This window comes from Cyprinodon tularosa, unplaced genomic scaffold (genome assembly GCF_016077235.1).
Source record: "Cyprinodon tularosa strain WSP-4 unplaced genomic scaffold, ASM1607723v1 ctg843, whole genome shotgun sequence".
Taxonomy (NCBI): domain Eukaryota; kingdom Metazoa; phylum Chordata; class Actinopteri; order Cyprinodontiformes; family Cyprinodontidae; genus Cyprinodon; species Cyprinodon tularosa.
This window is the reverse complement of record NW_024039611.1, coordinates 255,001-280,422: the sequence shown is the minus strand read 5'-3', so window position 1 is coordinate 280,422 and position 25,422 is coordinate 255,001. Positions and strand designations below refer to the sequence as shown.

General features: G+C 49.8%; 1 protein-coding gene across 2 annotated transcripts in view; it reads right to left on the bottom strand.

Annotated features, from left to right (window-relative positions):
- nat16 (N-acetyltransferase 16) overlaps positions 1–18,194 on the bottom strand; it is a 47,811-nt gene extending 29,617 nt beyond the window's left edge. Inside the window, exon 1 of one of the 2 annotated variants that reach the window (XM_038272857.1) lies at positions 18,006–18,194. The gene's annotated coding sequence lies outside the window, so the exon portion shown is untranslated. Of the gene's footprint in view, positions 1–5,446; positions 5,626–18,005 lie in introns of those variants that run through there. The other variant, XM_038272858.1, reaches the window with a different exon arrangement.
- Between the last annotated feature and the right edge of the window lie 7,228 nt (positions 18,195–25,422).

The window sequence follows — 25,422 nt, the reverse complement described above, 5'->3', positions numbered from 1 at the left end:
TATTTTTGTTATATCAACATTGTTTTCATTGGTTAAATTGAGAATATACACTGCCTGGCCAAAAAAAAGTCGCCACCTGGATTCAACTAAGCAAATAGGTACGAGCCTCCTATTGGATAATTACTGCATGGGCGATTATCTTTCAGCTGGAAACAAGTTATTTAACCCCAACTGGTGCAATGACTGCTTCTCATTTCCTAAACAACCATGTCTAAAGACACATCCCGTGGAAAAGATGTTAGTCTGTTTGAGAGGGGTCAAATCATTGGCATGCATCAAGCAGAGAAAACATCTAAAGAGATGCAGAAACTACTAAAACTGGGTTAAGAACTGTCCAACGCATTATTAAAACTGGAAGGATAGTGGGGACCCATCATCTTCAAGGAAGAAATGTGGCCAGAAAAAAATCCTGAATGATGGTGATCGGCGATCACTTAAATGTGTGGTGAGATCAAATCGTAGAAAAACAACAGTAAAACTCAGGGCTATGTTTAATACTGACAGTAAGAGCATTTCCAGGCGCACAATGCGAAGGGAACTCAAGGGATTGGGACTGAACAGCTGTGTAGCCGTAAGAAAACCACTAATCAGTGAAACAAACCGGAAAAAAAGGCTTCAATTTGCAGGGAGTATAAAGATTGGACTTTGGAGCAATGGAAGAAGGTCATGTGGTCTGATGAGTCCAGATTGACCCTGTTCCAGAGTGATGGGCCAATCAGGGTAAGAAGAGAGGCAGGTGAAGTGATGCAGCCACCATGCCTAGTGCCTACTGTACAAGCCTGTGGGGGCGGGGTTATGATCTGGGGTTGCTGCAGTTGCTCAGGTCTAGGTTCAGCAACAGGATGTGCTCAAAGAATGAGGTCAACTGACTACCTGAATATCCTGAATGACCAGGTTATTCCATCAATGGACTTTCCCTGATGGCACAGGCAGATTCCAAGATGACAATGCCAGGATTCATGGGGCTCAGATTGTGAAAGACTGGTTCAGGGAGCATGACTCATCATTTTCACACATGGATTGGCCACCACAGAGTCCAGACCTCAACCCCATTGAGAATCTTTGGGATGTGCTAGACAGGGCTTAGCGCAGCGGTCAGACTCTACCATCATCAATGCAAGATCTTGGTGAAAAATTAATGCCACCTTGGATGGAAATAAATCTTTTGACATTGCAGAAGCTTATCGAAACAACGCCACAGCGAATGTGTGCCGTAATCAAAGCTAAAGGCGCTCCAACAAAGTATTAGAGTGAGTGATCTTTTTTTTGGTGGCGACTTTTTGGCCAGGCAGTGTATATGTGGGGTTTATAATTTGATTTATTTAGAAACGACTCTGTAGCCTATATGGTGAGCCGTTCTGTAAATGGGCCAATTGAAGTGTAGAGTAAGTGGTGTGTTTCCAGGGCAGTGCTCCTCTGTTTTGAACATTAGGTATCAGCGCTCTGTGGCATCAGTCCATAAGCTAATAGAATTCTGGATTTGATCAATTCCTTTTGCAAAGGGTGATAGATGAAAGTAGTTGACGTGATGACCAGTAGAGGGTGCTAGGGCGCCGCCCGAAACGTCCAATGACCTTAAGACATAAAAAAAAATATATATAATTAAAATATTTCAAAATAAATCAATATGATTTTTAGATGTGCAAGACAAATATTTGATCTTTAACGACGAGTAAAGCTGTTTGGTTCATCGTCGGATTGGCTTCTCTTCAATGCTAAAGATAGGAGCATCCTGGGGAGCAGCTCTCCTGCACCCAGAGCAGAAAGCAGCTTTACCTGCTCAGCACCTCCCTCCACAGCGCTGACGTCACAGTCGTCTGTTAGAGAGTACGGCTGATTGACAGGTGGAGGTGGAAATGGAGAACATTTTTGCAGGCTTCCCGTTTGGTGTGAACTCACCACAAGACACGGGAAGCAAACGTGAACGCGAATACACACCCGTCAAAGTGTCGTCTGTGTCCTCGCAAGACAAAATGGGATATTAAAAGGATTGGGATGAGCTCTTTAAAAAAAAGGATTTAGCTAAAAAATAAATATATATATAGAGAGTTTTTTTAGGGACTCTTATTTAAAATACCAGAATATGACTCCTTCAAAGGTCATAACAGCAGCTTTTTCATTGAAGAAACTTTTTCATAAAATTATACATCAGCATGAGAACTAGAACAGTGAAAATAAAAGTATTTTTTACAGCGCAAAATTGATATAGAATATAAAAATAGTTTTATTGCCATAGAGCTCAGAATGTAGGACCCAGTATTCAGGCGAGACAGACAGGGGGAAAGTTCAATGCATTTATTAAATAAAGACAAACAGTCGCGCGGTGCAGTGGATCTGCTGCGGGGAGGCGGGGCATCACTGACCCTCTGGTTTAACAGTTCAGTCCATCCTCTCCGAGTAAGGTGTGGTCCAGCCGACGGACTACCAACTAGATGCGGCTGGAACCAGAGCGTCCTGGATCCAGGAGTCCGCAGCCTGGTCAGGCAGGTTCAGATCTGAACAGGGAGAGACAGATCCAGGGTTCCTGGAATCCACAGCTCGTCCAGGCAGGTTCAGGGCTCCATGAGTTCAGGCAGACACGCTCAGATGGAAACAGGCAGACTCAGCAGATGAGAGGCAGAACAAGACACGACACCAGGAAAACTGCAGAACTTTACACTGGCTCTCTAAACTGAGCCAAAACATCTCAGAGCACACTCAGTGGATAAGAGCCAGGACTACGGGACTTTAGAGCAGCTCCCTCCGTAGAGCCAGAACAGCAACTGGTCACGCTCCGCGGACAAAAGCCAGGACACGATCCGGAAACACCGAGACAAGACAGAAAAAAACCTCTCTAAGCCTAACAAGAACAAAAAAACATGAACTATGGAAATCAAAAACTATATCCAAACTCAAACTGAAAATCAGTGATCTGGCCCGGATAGCTGGGCTGAACAGTATATAAAGCAGAAGGAGCAGGTGGATAAGATGAATGATAATAACTGTGGAGGGTTAGGCAGGTGAGTGGAGGGAGCAATTAGGTCAGTGAACATTTATAGATTTTAATCGGTGCAGCATGTATAAATATTTCATTAATATTCCAACATTGATATGAAAGGATTCTGCATCAGCAGGTAGAATCCTGTAAGAACTCCATGGTAGAAATTACCAAAGGTTAGCATTAGCATTAGCATGAGCAGAACGTGGCAACCAGCTGGACAACGGAACGGATCAAGAGCTGGCGTGCACAAGTGCACAACCTACTGGCGGTGCGTGTATGACATCATCCGCGCAGCGGACTGTAGTAGTGACGGGCAGCCCGGGCCACAGGCGGCGACGCTCTACCTCTTCTATTCATTCTAGCTCATCTGAATCGTTCATCTGGAGAGCGAGATCATCTGTGGTAGCAGCACTAGACGTCTTCCAGGCATGGGAGGAAAACTAACAGGATGAAGGAACGGTAGCCGGCGCACGCGGATGACGTCATACACACTCCGCTTTGTTTTAAAAAGATATAAATATATAAAATCTAACAGTGGATGTCTGGGGGACAGTGATTGGCCTCCATGTTCTGAATGCTGGCGTACCATAAAGAATAAATGATGAACAGTTTAGTTTGGGCCTTCAAGTCGTCAAGTATGTTCAGTAACTGATCTCTTCAAACTATTGGCTCAGGGAGTGAGTGGTTTTAAAAAAGCTCCTGGAATGTGCCGATCAAAAGTCTTTACTTCCAAAATGAAACATTTACCCTGACTGACATCATGCGATTTCTGTCCTCATCCAATTCATAAAGAGAAACACAGGTAATAGCCATCGGTTTCATTTATTTGATCAAAATCAACTTCGTTTGTGCAAAAAAAGGACTTTGACTCTGTTTCCCAAAAAAGTTAAAAAATCAATCCTCTTTGTTTCCAAGTTTGAAGACGTTGCTCTTCCATCCAGGAAGATTTGTCTATTCCAAATGTCAGAAATAGCGTTTAGTTCCAGGTTTTATCCAGCAGCCCAACAAAGCCTGGTTTTAGTTTAGAAAACATGCAAATAGAAACGGATGAACGGGTCCCCCCCTTTGGAATGGGGGTCGTTTGGCTTCTTTGTTAGCCTGCAATGCCCCATACCTGTCTATGTCTCTGAAAGGGGGGTAGTTAGAGGGAATAGTTGGTCTGGCTGAACAGACGAGATGTTCTGGTCCGCTGTGACCTGAATGACTGAGAATCTTCACCAGAACTCTGTTGATTTGTTTCTCTTATCAGAGCAGAACAAACAACTACAGTATGAAAACAAAAAAAACAAATGAGAAATAAATGATTTTATGTCCAACGTGTGAGTTTGAATCTTGACTTTAAATCCGTCAAAAAGGGAAGCATGCTATAAGCAGGGTAACGGTGAGGCGTTGGTTGGTCCATCATGGAGACATCCTGGGGACAGAACCGGGGCGGACAGCTTGGTGTTTGGCTCGGTACCAGAGCTGGTGATCCAGTTGGCACTGTGAGCATCTGATGAAGGACGTCCACAAGCATTTCTATAAGGCATAACCATGGCAACTTGGTTGTCCTAAATGATCTTGGTCGAAGGGTCCGAGTAAATATGAACGGAGCAGAAGTCCATCTGTCATTAGGAAGCAGAAATTCATTCTCAGAAACGAATGTTTCACTGACTGATAAAACTTCAGTTTTATTATTTAATTCATCTCACAATATATTTTTATTTTCCTCTAATGTGAGTTTATGTGGAATTAAAATATTTCACCAAAACAATAAAAATTTTTTTTAGGTTTTTCAATACTTTCTTTAATCTTTATTTCTTTTGCACTTAAAAGCACAGCTCTGCTAGAACAAAAGACTAAATACATAAAGTGTGAAAAGATTTACACTCAAAAATAATTAAATAATCAAATAAAAGTGCAAAACATTTCATAATCCAACAAAAAATAAAAGAATACAAAATTCACACAACTTCCAGGAAGAACAAGATTTACAGTGAAATAAAACTATTGATTCTTTAATAAGAAAAACAAACAGCTTTTTTAAATACATCAAATGATTTTGACTAGAGCAAAACTAAATATATTTTTTAACCAACATCATAGCTACAATTTATTCATCAAAAGGATTCCTATTTAAAAAAAAGGATTGATTTTGATAAAAAAAAAATCTTTCTATATAAATAATCCTTTTATAAATCCTGACAGGTAAATATATAAATATTTAACTCTGGTTACCATGCCAACCATACAGCTTCTAAACAATAGGAAAAGCTAGTCGCTCAGAGGCAGAGCTAAAAAATGGCTTCTTTTAAATTGTGTTAAATTTCTCAGATTGATGAAAAAAGAAAACAAAAAAATTTAAAGAAGGAGAAAGTTGGTGAAGATTTAACGGCTGCTGCTGAATGCAGAAAGCTACAACGCTCAAAGGCGCCACAGAGTTTTCTGCTAACATTACCGTTAGCACAGAATGAGAGCGCCACCTACTGGCTGGGAGGACTTCGGCTCGCAGCTATCAGCTCTAATATTCAGAAACAGAAGCATGTCGGCTGGTTTGACTTCAGACTTGCTGCTTTTCTGGTAACTACGTTTTCTGAGCAGATGGAGGTGATTTTGCAGAAATTTGGCGGGTTTAATTCGTCAAAAAGAGCGGGAACCAGGAAATGGACCAAGCGGTCCATTTCCTGGTTCCCGCGAGCGGTCTGAGATCTTTGATCATCATCTGCAGGATCTTAGGGACATCCAGAAAGTTCTGCAGGGCTTCACCTGGGAAAGAAAGAAAGACATCGCGCATATTAGCATAAAAACGTTTCACATTTCTTTCACTAGCCTTACTCTGAGCTTAACAAAATAAAATCATCTAATTATTTTAATAAAATGATTTAGCAAGAGCTTATTTTTTTTATTAATCGTTTAATCTAAAAAGAATAAATAGCTCAAAAAATGTGAGTTTGGTCTAATTAAAGTTATGACACGTTTAAAATGAACTGAAAATTGCAAAAAGATGTAAAACAAATGAATTTAAGTCCGAGCAGAACTGAAGGAGTTCAGGTCGATTGTTTGTATTTTTAGTTTTTTAATTACTGCTCTTAGTGGGTTGTTCTTTCAGCAAGAGGCTCGTTTTAGAGTCTGAATACTTCAGTTGACCGTTATCCCTCCACTAATTAAAAATGATTTGAAAATGTAGCTAATAATGACTAATAAATATTCATAAACTGCTAATAACCATCAATTATTAAACTACTAACCAAGACATGTGTAGCTATGGAAACACATGTATAAACATATTAGTGTGTTTATAGTAGTTAGAAATTCAAGCTATTAAGTTGCTACTCAAATAAATACTATAAATACTTTAATGTTATAAAAGTAAGCTATGAGAAAGAGAAGCAAACGGAACCTACCGTACTGTCCTGCTGCCATGTGGACCGCGTGTACGGAGGGCTCCGCCATGTTTGTGTCACCGCTCTGCAGAGCGCCTGCACTGCTGTGATAAGCTAGCTTTACAAGGCGAACTGAGCTCCATTTGGTTTGTTATTTTCTGAGGTTTAATTTGCAATCCAGATAAAACCATGATTTAAGAACTTCAGCAGTCGTTGCCATCTTTGCGATCAGCTGGCCCAAGTTCTGCTAATCGAAGGATTCCGATATAAATGACGCTGAATATGTTCGTATGTTGGTCCAGCCTGATAACAAAGACATAAATGCTGCAAACAGACTTGGAACAAACAATGTGACCAGAGATAGCAGGAGTAGCAAAGATTACAGCTCACACAAACTCCACCCACAAAGGCCAGGTAACCAATTACAGCGCAGACAAACTTCCAGTCCAGCAAAAATCCAGCCCCCATTGCTGCACTGTGGTATCAAACTTGTTAAAGCTCACTTTGTAGGGATTACATCATCTACAGCAAGTAGATAGACATCAACAGCTTGGAAGTAGAAGGTTACCCGACCTTCATTTGGAAAGCAGCAGCCAAAAGAAGCAACGCAACTGGTTTGATTAGCCACATTTAAGCACCTTGAAATGAACAAGCTAGCTTTGTCAGTAGGCATTATTGCGACAAACACTAATCACTTTCAGTAATTTAGTCGCAATTCTAAAAGTAGTGTCTAAATAAGTGTACTTGTGCGTTCTCTTGTGCTCTTGAAACATCATCAGCCCTAGTACTATAAGGTCTTTTCTGTTGCTGTTGTTCTATAACAGTTTTAAGATCATTTGAGGCGGGAATATTGGACTTTAAATGTCACTATATGACCCATTTACTGACTTAGTTCTTAAAAAAAAGTTCTGATGTCAAGAGCTAACCTCTGTGGCAGCCAGGGCTAACATTAGCCCGTCTGCGGCAGCCAGGGCTAACATTAGCCCGTATGCTGCAGAAGGGCTAACGTTAGTCCCTCTACAGCAGCCAGGGCTAACGTTAGCCCTGGCTGCCGCAGAAGGGCTAACGTTAGTCCCTCTACAGCAGCCAGGGCTAACGTTAGCCCGTCTGCGGCAGCCAGGGCTAACATTAGCCCGTCTGCTGCAGCCAGGGCTAACATTAGCCCGTCTGCTGCAGCCAGGGTTAACGTTAGCCCGTCTGCGGCAGCCAGGGCTAACGTTAGCCCGTCTGCTGCAGCCAGGGCAAATGTTAGTCCCTCTACGGAAGCCAGGGCTAACGTTAGCCCGTCTGCGGCAGCCAGGGCAAATGTTAGTCCCTCTACGGCAGCCAGGGCTAACGTTAGCCCGTCTGCTGCAGCCAGGGCTAACGTTAGCCCGTCTGCTGCAGCCAGGGCTAACATTAGCCCGTCTGCTGCAGCCAGGGCTAACGTTAGCGCCTCTACAGCAGCCAGGGCTAACGTTACTGGGCTAACATTAGCCCGTCTGCGGCGGTCCTCTCTCTGCATAGTTATTATTCCTCCACTAAATGAAAAGAGTCATAATTTATTATTATCTAGAGACTGTTAACAACAGGAGGTGAAATGCATCTAAGTGAGTTGTATCTATGCTTCTTTTTCTATGTCTGCTTCTGTCTCCTTGAACCCCAGTGGGCCTCAGCAGATGGCCGCTCACACTGAGCCTGGTTCTGCTGGAGGTTTCTTCCTGTTCAAAGGGAGTTTTTCCTCTCCACTGTCGCTACAAGCATGCTTAGTGTGAGGGATTGCTGAAGAGTCAATGAGTCGATGCAATCAGCTGGTTTTCCTTAGATAGAAAACTTTGAATCAATCTGACTGGATGATCTGGTTGATCTGGATCTGTAAAGCGTTGTGAATTGGGGGCTAGCTATAGAGGCTAACTAAGGAGGATCATAGCAGCGCAGCGATCGATCACATTACACAGAATGCTAAAGGTGGGGGAGAGGCTACGGCTGGCCGGAAGGGGGACAGAGGTACATTGGGGGAGTCGGCCAGGGAGACAGAGCAGGGAGAGACCGTGGCTAGCATGTAGAGGCTAACTGTGGGAGTAGAGTGGAGGATCAGTGCAACCAGGCAGAATCAGATGGTCGGTGTCTGCAGGAGGTAGAACAGAGAAACAGTCCTTCTACGGCTAAATTTAAACTGCTTTTTTTAAAGCCATTTACAAAACTCTACTTAGCATTTCAACTTCATTCTTTGTCAACATTAATTTCTCTATCTTCCATTTTTAAAAAAGGCCTGGCACTGTGTGATTCTGCCCCATGGTTTAGTCATTATTAACTGGACTAGAACTTGTCAGCTTTGTTTAATAATCACCTTAACAGAATAATCCTCCCTGATAAAGGAAAATTAATGAAGATCAACTTCATCCACTTTATAGAGTTTCATGTTCTCTGCAGAGAGGGGTGTCCCAGTTGCTAGGGAAGATGACGAAGCCTCCAGGTGTGTTGGTAGCGATTTAGGGCTACTGGTGTTTCAGGAAACCTCCACACTGATGCTCTTTGGTATAGAAACTAAACATGGAAGAACTAAATTAAACTGATCTACAGCAATTAAAAAGCTGACAAATCACCATTTGGGTCATTTTCATTCAATCAGTCACTTTCTGCCATAAATTGGAAGATGGCCTATAATTAATCTGTCTCCTCTAATGTTAGATGCCACCTTAAGGTCTCCCTATCTAATACCATATATCTACATAATCTGATGCTTGAACTACAGTTTTTGCTGCTAATGAGTGAATCATCTCACTTCCAACGCTTTGCTATAACTTTCAGAATGCTTTACTTCTTATCGTAGCATCTAACGACCTGATGACGCTCCGCTTTAGACCAAGCTGGACGGGTTTGTTTTATTAGAATCTGTCTTTCCTCTGATGCACATCTGCTGCAGTGATGTGAGCAGATGGCCACCATTAGTTTTCTATGTTCTGTAGATCTACATCGAAATGCAGCGAGCAGCGAACACGCCGAGGCTGCATCCCTTCAGAAAGCGTTGAGCCAAACCTCGGCTTCCTTCAGGCCTTATTTAGCAGTTATTTCACTTCTTTATCTTGACCTGCAGCTTCTGGAGGAAACTCTGCGATGTTTGAATGGTTGATCTGCAGGATGGAGACGCTGCGTTTAGGAGAGCGTCACTCATCCCAGGAGGCGCTCTGGTTGGATGGAAGCTTATCTAAGCAGGGCTGCCATCGTTCTTCCTGAACGTGCTGCTGATATTTCATCATCCATAACAGATCTAGGATCTAGGATGTAGGATCTAAGTGACGGGTTTATTCCAGGCGCCATCGCCTCAGACATTTCTCTGGTGGCCTCTGCTCCATTTTCACTGGATAAACTTTAAATATTCATCTGGCTGCTCAGATTATTTCACATCTTAGATCACTGTTTCTGTTTCTTCTTTAGTTTGATGTGAAATCATTTGTAAAATAAATAAAATGCATTATTATGTTCAGGTTTGGAACCATTTTGGCTCGTTGCATCAGCGGGGGCGTCTGGAGCACTAGCAGCAACGGTTGAAGCACCGGCCACAGCAAACAAGACATCTATTTTAAAACATCTAGACGCGTCAGCTTCTGGAGCGTTCAGCTTTTTCTCTAGAATCTTCTCCGCTCCCCTTTCCTCTTTTTTTCCAACTCTTCCCATGATTTTTGGCCAATCCACTGAAATGAAAATATAACTGGAGCAACAATGACCAGCGCCACTCGCTGCATCATCAGGGTTACCAGAGGTCACTGACTCACGTTTTCCAGCCCCAAAAAAATGCCTGGATAAACGAAATCTCGCCCACATGAACTAAAGTCTATAGATCTGGTAGGCCATAAATCTAGAGACAAACATTTTTACCGATAGACGGCCAGAAACTGCCAGACTAGGAAACATCCCAACCTGGAAACAAAGAACGTAAGACGGGAAACTTTAGCCTTTAGATGCTAAACCCCATCATGCAGCGCAACATATTTTGCAAAATATTTTAACATAAATTCTCCAAATATAAGAGGAACATCGTAGTTTGGTTTAAAGAAAGCATTTTAGTTTAATTATAATTTAGTTTGTTGCAAAGATTTTACAGTTTGAAGAAACAGAAAATAACACCATATGCATGAAGGAAGGGCAGTAGATGCTGCAGGCATCATTTAGGGAGGTATTAATGGATTACTGCTTCAGTTATTCACTGTCACAGGAAGGAGCTTCAGCCGGACAGGAAGTGTTGGAGCCGCTATGATTGAAGGAGGACCAGCCCTCACACTAAGCATGCTTGTAGCGACAGTGGAGAGGAAAAACTCCCTTTGAACAGGAAGAAACCTCCAGCAGAACCAGGCTCAGTGTGAGCGGCCATCTGCTGAGGCCCACTGGGGTTCAAGGAGACAGAAGCAGACATAGAAAAAGAAGCATAGATACAAAAGGCAACTGTCAACCAGCTCCACAGGCGGCCCCGTCCAGGAAACACACAGCCAGGCAGACGAGCTCCGAGCCAGCTCCCATGTCAGAGGATGAAGAGAGCACATCCAGTTAGTCACAGTCAGAGAAACAGGACTACACTGGAAAACAGGCCAAGCTCCAACATCTAGAAACAAAGGTGTTGATGGCAGCAGCACAGCTGATATTTCTCTCCAGGATGGAGTCACAGCCAAACAGGAACAGACCAGATGAAGCTACTATGAGAAAAAGCAGAGAGAGCAGAACGTTAGAGATTGAACTAACAGATTCTGCAGAGTGGGAGAATAGAGATAGAATGAAGCAGAATGATGAAAAAGGGGTCCCTATGTCCTCCAGCAGTCTAAGCCTATAGCAGCAGAACAATACAGATTTTTCTTTTTTCAAAGAATGTTTGTCACCCTAAACTAACCAACGGATTAACAGACTAACTAGTTAACTAAAGTGTTAGCTTTGAGACAGCTAACAGTGGAAACTAACCCTAAACGCTCCTGAAACTCCAGTTGAATCCATGAAACCTTCAAACATTTCATCCCAGAAAAATGGCTCAATTTAAACAAAGAGCCCCGGCCCAAAGGAAAATGGCCGAATCCCAGTGATCCGTTTCCCAGTGGTGCTGCTGTGGTTCCCCTCGCCGCCTGCTGATGAAATCACACGATTGGCTGAAGGTTGGAGGGACGACGTAAAACATTTGGACCTCTGATAACAACATGATGCGGCGTCTGCATAAAATTAGCTTCTTTTAAATCATCACACACAGCTAGAAATGCATCCCTCGCACCGCTTCGCTCCTGAACGCAGCACAGATAGGGATAACATGTAAAGCAGTCACTCCTGTCGTGTTGGATGTGAACGCACCGCTACACAAATTCTCTTTATTTGCAGACGACATTATCTAGAGAGTCTGGAAGGATCTCGCTCAACTTTGTGTCAACTGACTAAAAACACAAACAAGGCCTCCAACATCAGGCTGGGAAATAATAATCAAATAAAGATCAGCATCAGGTGTGATATGTGGAGTGCGCGCAGCGTCCCGCCTCCATAGTTCCCAGCAGCTCAGTGCTCTGACTGACAGGGACTCACTGTGTCCATCTGAGAGACTATGGAGGCTCTAAAGGTCAGAGGTCAGAGTCTCCTCTGAAAGCAGAGCATGGATGAATCTAAGGTTATGTCTGAAAAACATCGGGTCATCATGGCGGCCATTTTGTGGATCAAAGAAAATAAAAAGCTCCTTCCTTCATCTTCTTAGTTAAAGATGATTCAGGAGTTGATCTGTTCGATCATTCAGGTACTTTCAGATTTAGAAAAATAATATTGCTAACAGAAAAATCCCAGAGCACCTTCTTCCCTCTGGATCGACTGGAAGGTCAAAGGTCAAATTATTAACATCCTTCCATTAATCCTGCAGACGAGGTCTAAACTTTATATCATTAACCTCTTTAAAGCCCATCTTTTAGCCCGGTTCCTTTAGGAAAGAAAAACATTTAAGTTGCTGGATTTATTCGTTTGGGAACCATGGATCAAAGTTGTCTCAGAATCAAACAGGTTAAATTACACTTTATTAAATTTCACAATTCAAAAGAGTAAAAGCTGATTTGTCTGTTCCACAGAAATCATGGGAAAATAATCCGATTTATTGAGCATCATCTGAATTCCTTCAGTTCTCGCTTTTCTTTACTAATCCAGCTGTTTCCAAACCTTTTATTAACTAAAGGGAGTTCAGAACCGCTCTCATCGCCATCAGGCAGGATGTGGAATATTGGATTGGATGCTATGGACGTCACGCTATGGACTTTTCGCTACAGACGTCATGCTATGGACGTCAGACTACGGACGTCACGCAACGGACGTCTCGCTACGGACGTCTCGCTACGGACATCAGACTAAGGACGTCACGCTATGGACGTCAGACTACGGACGTCTCGCAATGGACGTCACGCTATGGACGTCACGCTAAGGACGTCAGACTACGGACGTCAGACTACGGACGTCACGCTATGGATGTCTCGCTACGGATGTCACGTTACGGACGTCAGACTACGGACTTCACGCTATGGACGTCAGACTACGTACGTCTCGCTACGGACGTCTTGCTACGGACGTCAGACTAAGGACGTCAGACTACGGACGTCACGCTATGGATGTCTCGCTACGGATGTCACGTTACGGACGTCAGACTACGGACTTCACGCTATGGAGGTCAGACTACGGACGTCTCGCTACGGACGTCTCGCTATGGACGTCAGACTACGGACGTCTCGCAATGGACGTCACGCTATGGACGTCTCGCTATGGACGTCACGCTATGGACGTCACGCTAAGGACGTCACGCTATGGACGTCACGCTAAGGACGTCAGACTACGGACGTCAGACTACGGACGTCACGCTATGGATGTCTCGCTACGGATGTCACGTTACGGACGTCAGACTACGGACTTCACGCTATGGACGTCAGACTACGGACGTCTCGCTACGGACGTCTCGCTATGGACGTCAGACTACGGACGTCTCGCAATGGACGTCACGCTATGGACGTCTCGCTATGGACGTCACGCTATGGACGTCACGCTAAGGACGTCAGACTACGGACGTCAGACTACGGACGTCACGCTATGGATGTCTCGCTACGGATGTCACGTTACGGACGTCAGACTACGGACTTCACGCTATGGACGTCAGACTACGGACGTCTCGCTATGGACGTCTCGCTACGGACGTCTCACTACGGACGTCACGTTGCAGACGTCAGACTACGGACGTGACGCTATGGATGTCAGACTACGGACGTCTCGCTATGGACGTCAGACTACGGACGTCTTGCTACGGATGTCACGCTACGGACGTCTTGCTACGGACGTCACGTTGCAGACGTCAGACTACGGACGTCTCGCTATGGACGTCAGACTACGGACGTCTTGCTACGGACGTCACGCTACGGACGTCTCGCTACGGACGTCACGTTGCAGACGTCAGACTACGGACGTGACGCTATGGATGTCAGACTACGGACATCTCGCTACGGACGTCACGTGATGGACGTCAGACTACGGACGTGACGCTTTGGATGTCAGACTACGGACGTCTCGCTATGGACGTCAGACTACGGACGTCTTGCTACGGACGTCACGCTACGGACGTCACGTGACGGACGTCAGACTACGGACGTCACGCTATGGACGTCAGACTACGGACGTCTCGCTACGGACGTCACGCTATGGACGTCTCGCTACGGACGTCACGTGATGGACGTCAGAGTACGGACGTCACGCTATGGACGTCAGACTACGGACGTCTCGCTACGGACGTCACGTGACGGACGTCAGACTACGGACGTCACGCTATGGACGTCAGACTACGGACGTCTCACTATGGACGTCAGACTACGGACGTCATGCTACGGACGTCACGCTACGGACGTCACGTGACGGACGTCAGGCTACGGACGTCACGTGACGGACGTCAGACTACGGACGTCACGCTATGGACGTCAGACTATGGACGTCTCGCTACGGACGTCACGCTATGGACGTCACGCTATGGACGTCTCGCTACGGACGTCACGCTAGGGACTTCTCGCTACAGACGTCATGCTATGGACGTCAGACTACGGGACGTCACGCAATGGACGTCTCGCTACGGACGTCTCGCTACGGACGTCAGACTAAGGACGTCACGCTATGGACGTCAGACTACGGACGTCTCGCAATGGACGTCACGCTATGGACTTCTCGCTACAGACGTCATGCTATGGACATCAGACTAAGGACGTCACGCTATGGACGTCTCGCTACAGATGTCATGCTATGGACTTCAGACTACGGACGTCAAGCAATGGACGTCACGCTATGGACGTCACGCTATGGACGTCACGCTAAGGACGTTAGACTACGGACGTCAGACTACGGATGTCTCGCTATGAACGTCACGCTATGGATGTCTCACTACGGATGTCACGTTACGGACGTCAGACTTCGGACGTCACGCTATGGACGTCAGACTACGGATGTCTCGCTATGGATGTCAGGCTACGGACGTCTCGCTACGGATGTCACGTTACGGATGTCAGACTACGGATGTCTCGCTACGGATGTCAGACTACGGATGTCTCGCTATGGAGGTCACGCTATGGATGTCTCGCTACGGATGTCACGTTACGGACGTCAGACTTCGGACGTCACGCTATGGACATCACGCTATGGACGTCACGCTATGGACGTCACGCTAAGGACGTCAGACTACGGACGTCAGACTACGGATGTCTCGCTATGGACGTCACGCTATGGACTTCTCTCTACAGACGTCATGCTATGGACGTCAGACTACGGACGTCTCGCTACGGACGTCACGCTATGGACGTCACGTTACGGACGTCAGACTACGGACTTCACGCTATGGACGTCAGACTACGGACGTCTCGCTATGGACGTCAGACTACGGACGTCTCGCTATGGACGTCTCGCTACGGACGTCTCGCTACGGACGTCACGTTGCAGACGTCAGACTACGGACGTCTCGCTATGGACGTCAGACTACGGACGTCATGCTACGGACGTCTTGCTACGGACGTCACGCTATGGACGTCAGACTATGGACGTCTCGCTACGGACGTCACGCTATGGACGTCTCGCTACGGACGTCACGCTATGGACGTCTCGCTACGGACGTCACGCTATGGACTTCTCGCTACAGACGTCATGCTATGGACGTCAGACTACGGGACGTCACGCAATGGACGTCTCGCTACGGACGTCTCGCTACGGACGTCAAGCTACGGACGTCTCGCTACGGACGTCAAGCTACGGACGTCAAGCTACCGATGTCTCGCTACGGACGTCAGACTGAGGACGTCACGCTATGGACGTCAGACTACGGACGTCACGCAATGGACGTCTCGCTACAGAAGACTCGCTACGGACGTCAAGCTACGGATGTGTCGCTACGGACGTCAGACTAAGGAAGTCACGCTATGGACGTCAGACTACGGACGTCTCGCAATGGACGTCACGCTATGGACTTCTCGCTACAGACGTCATGCTATGGACATAAGACTACGGACGTCATGCTATGGACGTCTCGCTACAGATGTCATGCTATGGACTTCAGACTACGGACGTCACGCAATGGACGTCAGGCTATGGACGTCACGCTATGGACGTCACGCTAAGGACGTCAGACTACGGACGTCAGACTACGGATGTCTCGCTATGAACGTCACGCTATGGATGTCTCGCTACGGATGTCACGTTACGGACGTCAGACTTCGGACGTCACGCTATGGACGTCAGACTACGGATGTCTCGCTATGGACGTCACGCTATGGATGTCTCACTACGGATGTCACGTTACGGACGTCAGACTTCGGACGTCACGCTATGGACATCACGCTATGGACGTCATGCTATGGACGTCACGCTAAGGACGTCAGACTACGGACGTCAGACTACGGATGTCTCGCTGTGGACTTCTCTCTACAGACGTCATGCTATGGACGTCAGACTACGGACGTCTCGCTACGGACGTCACGCTATGGACGTCACGTTACGGACGTCACGCTATGGACGTCACGTTACGGACGTCACGCTATGGACGTCCCGCTATGGACGTCCCGCTATGGACGTCACGCTATGGACGTCAGACTACGGACGTCTTGCTACGGACGTCACGCTATGGACGTATTGCTGCAGCCAGAACTCTGCAGCCATAGCTCTGCAGCCAGAACTCTGCAGCCATAGCTCTGCAGCCAGAACTCTGCAGCCAGAACTCTGCAGCCACAGCTCTGCAGCCATAGCTCTGCAGCCATAGCTCTGCAGCCAGAACTCTGCAGCCACAGCTCTGCAGCCATAGCTCTGCAGCCAGAACTCTGCAGCCAGAACTCTGCAGCCATAGCTCTGCAGCCAGAACTCTGAAGCCAAAGCTCTGCAGCCAGAACTCAGCAGCCAGAACTTTGCAGCCACAGCTCTGCAGCCAGAACTCTGCAGCCACAGCTCTGCAGCCATAGCTCTGCAGCCAGAACTCTGCAGCCACAGCTCTGCAGCCTTAGCTCTGCAGCCAGAACTCTGCAGCCAGAACTCTGAAGCCAAAGCTCTGCAGCCAGAACTTTGCAGCCAGAACTCTGCAGCCAGAACTTTGCAGCCAGAACTCTGAAGCCAAAGCTCTGCAGCCAGAACTTTGCAGCCAGAACTCTGCAGCCAGAACTTTGCAGCCAGAACTCTGCAGCCATAGCTCTGCAGCCACAGCTCTGCAGCCACAGCTCTGCAGCCATAGCTCTGCCAGTCACGAATAGATGTTTGGACATTAAACCGTTAATTGCATTCATCGATTATTGAGAGAACTGATGACTGATCCATTCAGTCTAAACTTGTCTGTTTGCTGAAAGAACAACCCAGAGCTGCACCAAAACACCAAACATGTTGATCTGAACCTTCCAGATCTGCTTTATGGTTCAGTCCAATAAAAGCACCTTTATCTAACGGAGCGGTTGGAAAATGATCGATGGATCAGCTGAAATAAATGTGTGGTTCTGATGGAGCTTCACATCAACAACAGCTGCCTGAAAACTGGAGGCCAAGAAGAGATGGAGGCCAGGATGGCAAACTTTGACATCACAGCATCAGCAGACAGAAACAATCAAAGGCAGATTAAACAGATGCTTGTTTCTTTCTTCCTTTACAGATGATGATAAATGTGGAAGCGGCAGGGAACCATTTTCCTTCAGTGTTTCTACATCCTTTGGTCTTTACATCATCATCATCTTCTCTTCATTATTTCTGGTTAAAGGTCATTAATTATGACATTCGGTCCTGGAAGGTCAAATTAAACCATCAAGATCTACAGATATGTGGATTAATGAAAAAGATTAGATATATTAATGTTTGATTTTTAAGCAAATAAAAATAAATCTGTCTGAATGAAATGTATTTAAAGCATTTCCGTTAGATCCAACCTGCAGCCAATAATAAAATGTTGATGCTTCGCTGCAGATTCAGACCTGCAGCTGGAAACAGGTCCTTTTTTTAAAGGCATCAAAGGAGCCGCAGAGGATGGATCAAAGGAGCCGCAGAGGATGGATGGATGTCAGGCTGGAGGCTGTGGGGGTGAAGCAGCAGCAGAGATGCTGCAGTGATGCTCCCCCACCCCCACCAGCCGGGCCTGGCGGGCCGCTCCGACCAGCGGCGCTGCGGCCCTCCGCAGCCCGCCGCCGCTCGGCTCTTACCGCGGAGGATGTCCGGCGGAGGGTCCCTCGGTGTCTGAGGCCGGAGCGGACAGAGTGGCGGAGCGGATCTGACTGCGGCGCGAGGCGCTCAGGCTCCAGCTGATGGATCACAGGCGACCGGAGCGATTCTGGAGGAGAACAAGCGGCGTTCATCACAGGCTCCGCCCACATTACGTCACGGATGGAGTGACGCTCCACGGCGTGTCCTTCAGAAGAGCATCAGGGAGCAGAACCTGCAGCCGGTAGCGCCTTCATCAGGGGATTGCTGCAGGAAGGAGCTGCTTTATAGAAAATAAAAAAATTGTGCTTTAAAATCGGAGCAAAGCCTCCCAGGATCCAGTTTCTGGGTTCACATGGTGCAGAAACGGTTTCAGATGCAAACTGGTGCAGGAAGGAAGTCAGAGCTACAGATTAAGACACATAAGAAAATAATGAATTTAATTCTCCGTTCACTTCTATTGGCTTTATTTCTATGATCTGATTCACCTGCTGTCATCATCTCAGGTCACTTTATCTCCCTGATTGGTGGATTACCTGGACTGGATCCTCCAGGGACCCGGTCTACCTGGACTGGATCCTCCAGGGACCCGGTCTACCTGGACCGGATCCTCCAGGGACCCGATCCTCCAGGGACCCGGTCTACCTGGACCGGATCCTCCAGGGACCCGGTCTACCTGGACTAGATCCTCCAGGGACCCGGTCTACCTGGACTGGATCCTCCAGGGACCCGGTCTACCTGGACTGGATCCTCCAGGGACCCGGTCTACCTGGACCGGATCCTCCAGGGACCCGATCCTCCAGGGACCCGGTCTACCTGGACCGGATCCTCCAGGGACCCGGTCTACCTGGACTGGATCCTCCAGGGACACGGTCTACCTGGACTAGATCCTCCAAGGACCCAGTCTACCTGGACTGGATCCTCCAGGGACACGATCTACCTGGACTGGATCCTCCAGGGACGCGGACTACCTGGACTGGATCCTCCAGGGACCCGGTCTACCTGGACTGGATCCTCCAGGGACGCGGTCTACCTGGACTGGATCCTCCAGGGACACGGTCTACCTGGACTGGATCCTCCAGGGACGCGGACTACCTGGACTGGATCCTCCAGGGACCCGGTCTACCTGGACTGGATCCTCCAAGGACGCGGTCTACCTGGACTGGATCCTCCAGGGACGCGGCCTACCTGGACTGGATCCTCCAGGGACGCGGACTACCTGGACTGGATCCTCCAGGGACGCGGACTACCTGGACTGGATCCTCCAGGGACCCGGTCTACCTGGACTGGATCCTCCAAGGACGCGGTCTACCTGGACTGGATCCTCCAGGGACGCGGCCTACCTGGACTGGATCCTCCAGGGACGCGGACTACCTGGACTGGATCCTCCAGGGACGCGGTCTACCTGGACTGGATCCTCCAGGGACGCGGACTACCTGGACTGGATCCTCCAGGGACCCGGTCTACCTGGACTAGATCCTCCAAGGACCCAGTCTACCTGGACTGGATCCTCCAGGGACACGGTCTACCTGGACTGGATCCTCCAGGGACGCGGACTACCTGGACTGGATCCTCCAGGGACCCGGTCTACCTGGACTGGATCCTCCAAGGACGCGGTCTACCTGGACTGGATCCTCCAGGGACGCGGCCTACCTGGACTGGATCCTCCAGGGACGCGGACTACCTGGACTGGATCCTCCAGGGACGCGGACTACCTGGACTGGATCCTCCAGGGACCCGGTCTACCTGGACTGGATCCTCCAAGGACGCGGTCTACCTGGACTGGATCCTCCAGGGACCCGGTCTACCTGGACTAGATCCTCCAGGGACCCGGTCTACCTGGACTGGATCCTCCAGGGACGCGGTCTACCTGGACTGGATCCTCCAGGGACGCGGTCTACCTGGACTGGATCCTCCAGGGACACGGTCTACCTGGACTGGATCCTCCAGGGACGCGGTCTACCTGGACTGGATCCTCCAAGGACGCGGTCTACCTGGACTGGATCCTCCAGGGACCCGGTCTACCTGGACTAGATCCTCCAGGGACCCGGTCTACCTGGACTGGATCCTCCAGGGACGCGGTCTACCTGGACTGGATCCTCCAGGGACCCGGTCTACCTGGACTGGATCCTCCAGGGACCCGGTCTACCTGGACTGGATCCTCCAAGGACGCGGTCTACCTGGACTGGATCCTCCAGGGACGCGGTCTACCTGGACTGGATCCTCCAAGGACGCGGTCTACCTGGACTGGATCCTCCAGGGACCCGGTCTACCTGGACTAGATCCTCCAGGGACCCGGTCTACCTGGACTGGATCCTCCAGGGACGCGGTCTACCTGGACTGGATCCTCCAGGGACCCGGTCTACCTGGACTGGATCCTCCAGGGACCCGGTCTACCTGGACTGGATCCTCCAAGGACGCGGTCTACCTGGACTGAATCCTCCAGGGACGCGGTCTACCTGGACTGGATCCTCCAAGGACGCGGTCTACCTGGACTGGATCCTTTAAGGACACGGTCTACCTGGACTGAATCCTCCAGGGACGCGGTCTACCTGGACTAGATCCTCCAAGGACGCGGTCTACCTGGACTGAATCCTCCAAGGACACGGTCTACCTGGACTGGATCCTCCAAGGACACGGTCTACCTGGACTGGATCCTCCAAGGACGCGGTCTACCTGGACTGAATCCTCCAGGGACGCGGTCTACCTGGACTGGATCCTTTAAGGACACGGTCTACCTGGACTGGATCCTCCAAGGACGCGGTCTACCTGGACTGGATCCTCCAGGGACGCGGTCTACCTGGACTGGATCCTCCAGGGACCCGGTCTACCTAGACTGGATCCTCCAGGGACCCGGGCTACCTGGACTGGATCCTCCAAGGACGCGGTCTACCTGGACTGGATCCTTTAAGGACACGGTCTACCTGGACTGGATCCTCCAGGGACGCGGTCTACCTGGACTGGATCCTCCAAGGACGCGGTCTACCTGGACTGGATCCTCCAAGGACGCGGTCTACCTGGACTGGATCCTCCAGGGACGCGGTCTACCTGGACTGGATCCTCCAAGGACGCGCTCTACCTGGACTGGATCCTCCAAGGACGCGGTCTACCTGGACTGAATCCTCCAAGGACACGGTCTACCTGGACTGGATCCTCCAAGGACGCGGTCTACCTGGACTGGATCCTTTAAGGACACGGTCTACCTGGACTGGATCCTCCAGGGACGCGGTCTACCTGGACTGGATCCTCCAAGGACCCGGTCTACCTGGACTGGATCCTCCAAGGACGCGGTCTACCTGGACTGGATCCTTTAAAGACGCGGTCTACCTGGACTGGATCCTCCAGGGACGCGGTCTACCTGGACTGGATCCTCCAAGGACCCGGTCTACCTGGACTGGATCCTCCAAGGACGCGGTCTACCTGGACTGGATCCTCCAAGGACGCGGTCTACCTGGACTGGATCCTCCAGGGACGCGGTCTACCTGGACTGGAACCTCCAGGGACCCGGTCTACCTGGACTGGATCCTCCAGGGACCCGGTCTACCTGGACTGGATCCTCCAGGGACGCGGTCTACCTGGACTGGATCCTCCAAGGACGCGCTCTACCTGGACTGGATCCTCCAAGGACGCGGTCTACCTGGACTGGATCCTCCAAGGACGCGGTCTACCTGGACTGGATCCTCCAAGGACGCGGTCTACCTGGACTAGATCCTCCAAGGACGCGGTCTACCTGGACTGGATCCTTTAAGGACACGGTCTACCTGGACTGAATCCTCCAGGGACGCGGTCTACCTGGACTAGATCCTCCAAGGACGCGGTCTACCTGGACTGAATCCTCCAAGGACACGGTCTACCTGGACTGGATCCTCCAAGGACGCGGTCTACCTGGACTGGATCCTTTAAGGACACGGTCTACCTGGACTGGATCCTCCAGGGACGCGGTCTACCTGGACTGGATCCTCCAAGGACCCGGTCTACCTGGACTGGATCCTCCAAGGACGCGGTCTACCTGGACTGGATCCTTTAAAGACGCGGTCTACCTGGACTGGATCCTCCAGGGACGCGGTCTACCTGGACTGGATCCTCCAAGGACCCGGTCTACCTGGACTGGATCCTCCAAGGACGCGGTCTACCTGGACTGGATCCTTTAAGGACACGGTCTACCTGGACTGAATCCTCCAGGGACGCGGTCTACCTGGACTAGATCCTCCAAGGACGCGGTCTACCTGGACTGAATCCTCCAAGGACACGGTCTACCTGGACTGGATCCTCCAAGGACGCGGTCTACCTGGACTGGATCCTTTAAGGACACGGTCTACCTGGACTGGATCCTCCAGGGACGCGGTCTACCTGGACTGGATCCTCCAAGGACCCGGTCTACCTGGACTGGATCCTCCAAGGACGCGGTCTACCTGGACTGGATCCTCCAGGGACGCGGTCTACCTGGACTGGATCCTCCAGGGACGCGGTCTACCTGGACTGGATCCTTTAAGGACACAGTCTACCTGGACTGGATCCTCCAAGGACGCGGTCTACCTGGACTGAATCCTCCAGGGACGCGGTCTACCTGGACTGGATCCTCCAGGGACGCGGTCTACCTGGACTGGATCCTCCAGGGACGCGGTCTACCTGGACTGAATCCTCCAGGGACGCGGTCTACCTGGACTGGATCCTTTAAGGACACGGTCTACCTGGACTGGATCCTCCAAGGACGCGGTCTACCTGGACTGGATCCTCCAGGGACGCGGTCTACCTGGACTGGATCCTCCAGGGACCCGGTCTACCTAGACTGGATCCTCCAGGGACCCGGGCTACCTGGACTGGATCCTCCAAGGACGCGGTCTACCTGGACTGGATCCTTTAAGGACACGGTCTACCTGGACTGGATCCTCCAGGGACGCGGTCTACCTGGACTGGATCCTCCAAGGACGCGGTCTACCTGGACTGGATCCTCCAAGGACGCGGTCTACCTGGACTGGATCCTCCAGGGACGCGGTCTACCTGGACTGGATCCTCCAAGGACGCGCTCTACCTGGACTGGATCCTCCAAGGACGCGGACTACCTGGACTGGATCCTCCAAGGACGCGGTCTACCTGGACTGGATCCTCCAGGGACGCGGTCTACCTGGACTGGATCCTCCAAGGACGCGGTCTACCTGGACTGGATCCTTTAAGGACACGGTCTACCTGGACTGAATCCTCCAGGGACGCGGTCTACCTGGACTAGATCCTCCAAGGACGCGGTCTACCTGGACTGAATCCTCCAAGGACACGGTCTACCTGGACTGGATCCTCCAAGGACGCGGTCTACCTGGACTGGATCCTTTAAGGACACGGTCTACCTGGACTGGATCCTCCAGGGACTCGGTCTACCTGGACTGGATCCTCCAAGGACCCGGTCTACCTGGACTGGATCCTCCAAGGACGCGGTCTACCTGGACTGGATCCTTTAAAGACGCGGTCTACCTGGACTGGATCCTCCAGGGACGCGGTCTACCTGGACTGGATCCTCCAAGGACCCGGTCTACCTGGACTGGATCCTCCAAGGACGCGGTCTACCTGGACTGGATCCTCCAAGGACGCGGTCTACCTGGACTGGATCCTCCAGGGACGCGGTCTACCTGGACTGGATCCTCCAGGGACCCGGTCTACCTGGACTGGATCCTCCAGGGACCCGGTCTACCTGGACTGGATCCTCCAGGGACGCGGTCTACCTGGACTGGATCCTCCAAGGACGCGCTCTACCTGGACTGGATCCTCCAAGGACGCGGTCTACCTGGACTGGATCCTCCAAGGACGCGGTCTACCTGGACTGGATCCTCCAAGGACGCGGTCTACCTGGACTGGATCCTCCAAGGACGCGGTCTACCTGGACTGGATCCTTTAAGGACACGGTCTACCTGGACTGAATCCTCCAGGGACGCGGTCTACCTGGACTAGATCCTCCAAGGACGCGGTCTACCTGGACTGAATCCTCCAAGGACACGGTCTACCTGGACTGGATCCTCCAAGGACGCGGTCTACCTGGACTGGATCCTTTAAGGACACGGTCTACCTGGACTGGATCCTCCAGGGACGCGGTCTACCTGGACTGGATCCTCCAAGGACCCGGTCTACCTGGACTGGATCCTCCAAGGCCGCGGTCTACCTGGACTGGATCCTTTAAAGACGCGGTCTACCTGGACTGGATCCTCCAGGGACGCGGTCTACCTGGACTGGATCCTCCAAGGACCCGGTCTACCTGGACTGGATCCTCCAAGGACGCGGTCTACCTGGACTGGATCCTCCAAGGACGCGGTCTACCTGGACTGGATCCTCCAGGGACGCGGTCTACCTGGACTGGATCCTCCAGGGACCCGGTCTACCTAGACTGGATCCTCCAGGGACCCGGTCTACCTGGACTGGATCCTCCAAGGACGCGGTCTACCTGGACTGGATCCTCCAGGGACCCGGTCTACCTGGACTGGATCCTCCAGGGACCCGGTCTACCTGGACTGGATCCTCCGAGGACGCGGTCTACCTGGACTGGATCCTTTAAGGACGCGGTCTACCTGGACTGGATCCTCTAGGGACGCGGTCTACCTGGACTGGATCCTCCAAGGACCCGGTCTACCTGGACTGGATCCTCCAAGGACCCGGTCTACCTGGACTGGATCCTCCAGGGACCCGGTCTACCTGGACTGGATCCTCCAGGGACCCGGTCTAACATCCATTACCTTAAAAATGTCCATAGCTGCATATTGGTTATTTATTCTCCAGTTTTATTGTTAAAACACTTTACAGGATTTTATTGTTTATATTTTAACTCTTCCTTATTATGTTATTTAAGATATTTTTCTAAGGTCCACATTTGTGTGACTATTTTTTAACCATCTTTCTGCTGCTGAAGACACCAGAACGTCCCCTATTCTATTCTATTCTATTCTATTCTATTCTATTCTATTCTATTCTCTTTGGACTGTTGGAGGAAGCCGGAGTACCTGGAGAGAACCCACGCATGCTCAGGGAGAACATGCAGATTCCATGCAGAAAGACTGTGGGTCGGGAATCCAACCCGGAACCTTCTTGCTGCAGCAGCAGCAGTACGCCCCACTGAGCAGCCCTGTCTTGGTTCAGTCTCCCCATATATACACCCCCTCTGCAGTCACTCAGTGCTGGTTGCTTGTGTTTGTTGATTCCTGGTCTCTGGTCCTCCTGAGTTCTCCCTGACTCTGTGGTTCTCTGTATGTTTATATTTCTGCCTCCTAGTCTCTGCCTTTGGCTCCTCAAAATCCTCATCCAGTAAAAAGGAGTAAAAAGCTGAAGTTGATCCTCTAACTTCTATAAAAGTGTTTTTAAACAGCAGGATTTATACTGGAGGAATAAACAGGAATACTTTAACACCTCTGACTTTGTCTCATATATTTGCTGTTCATCATT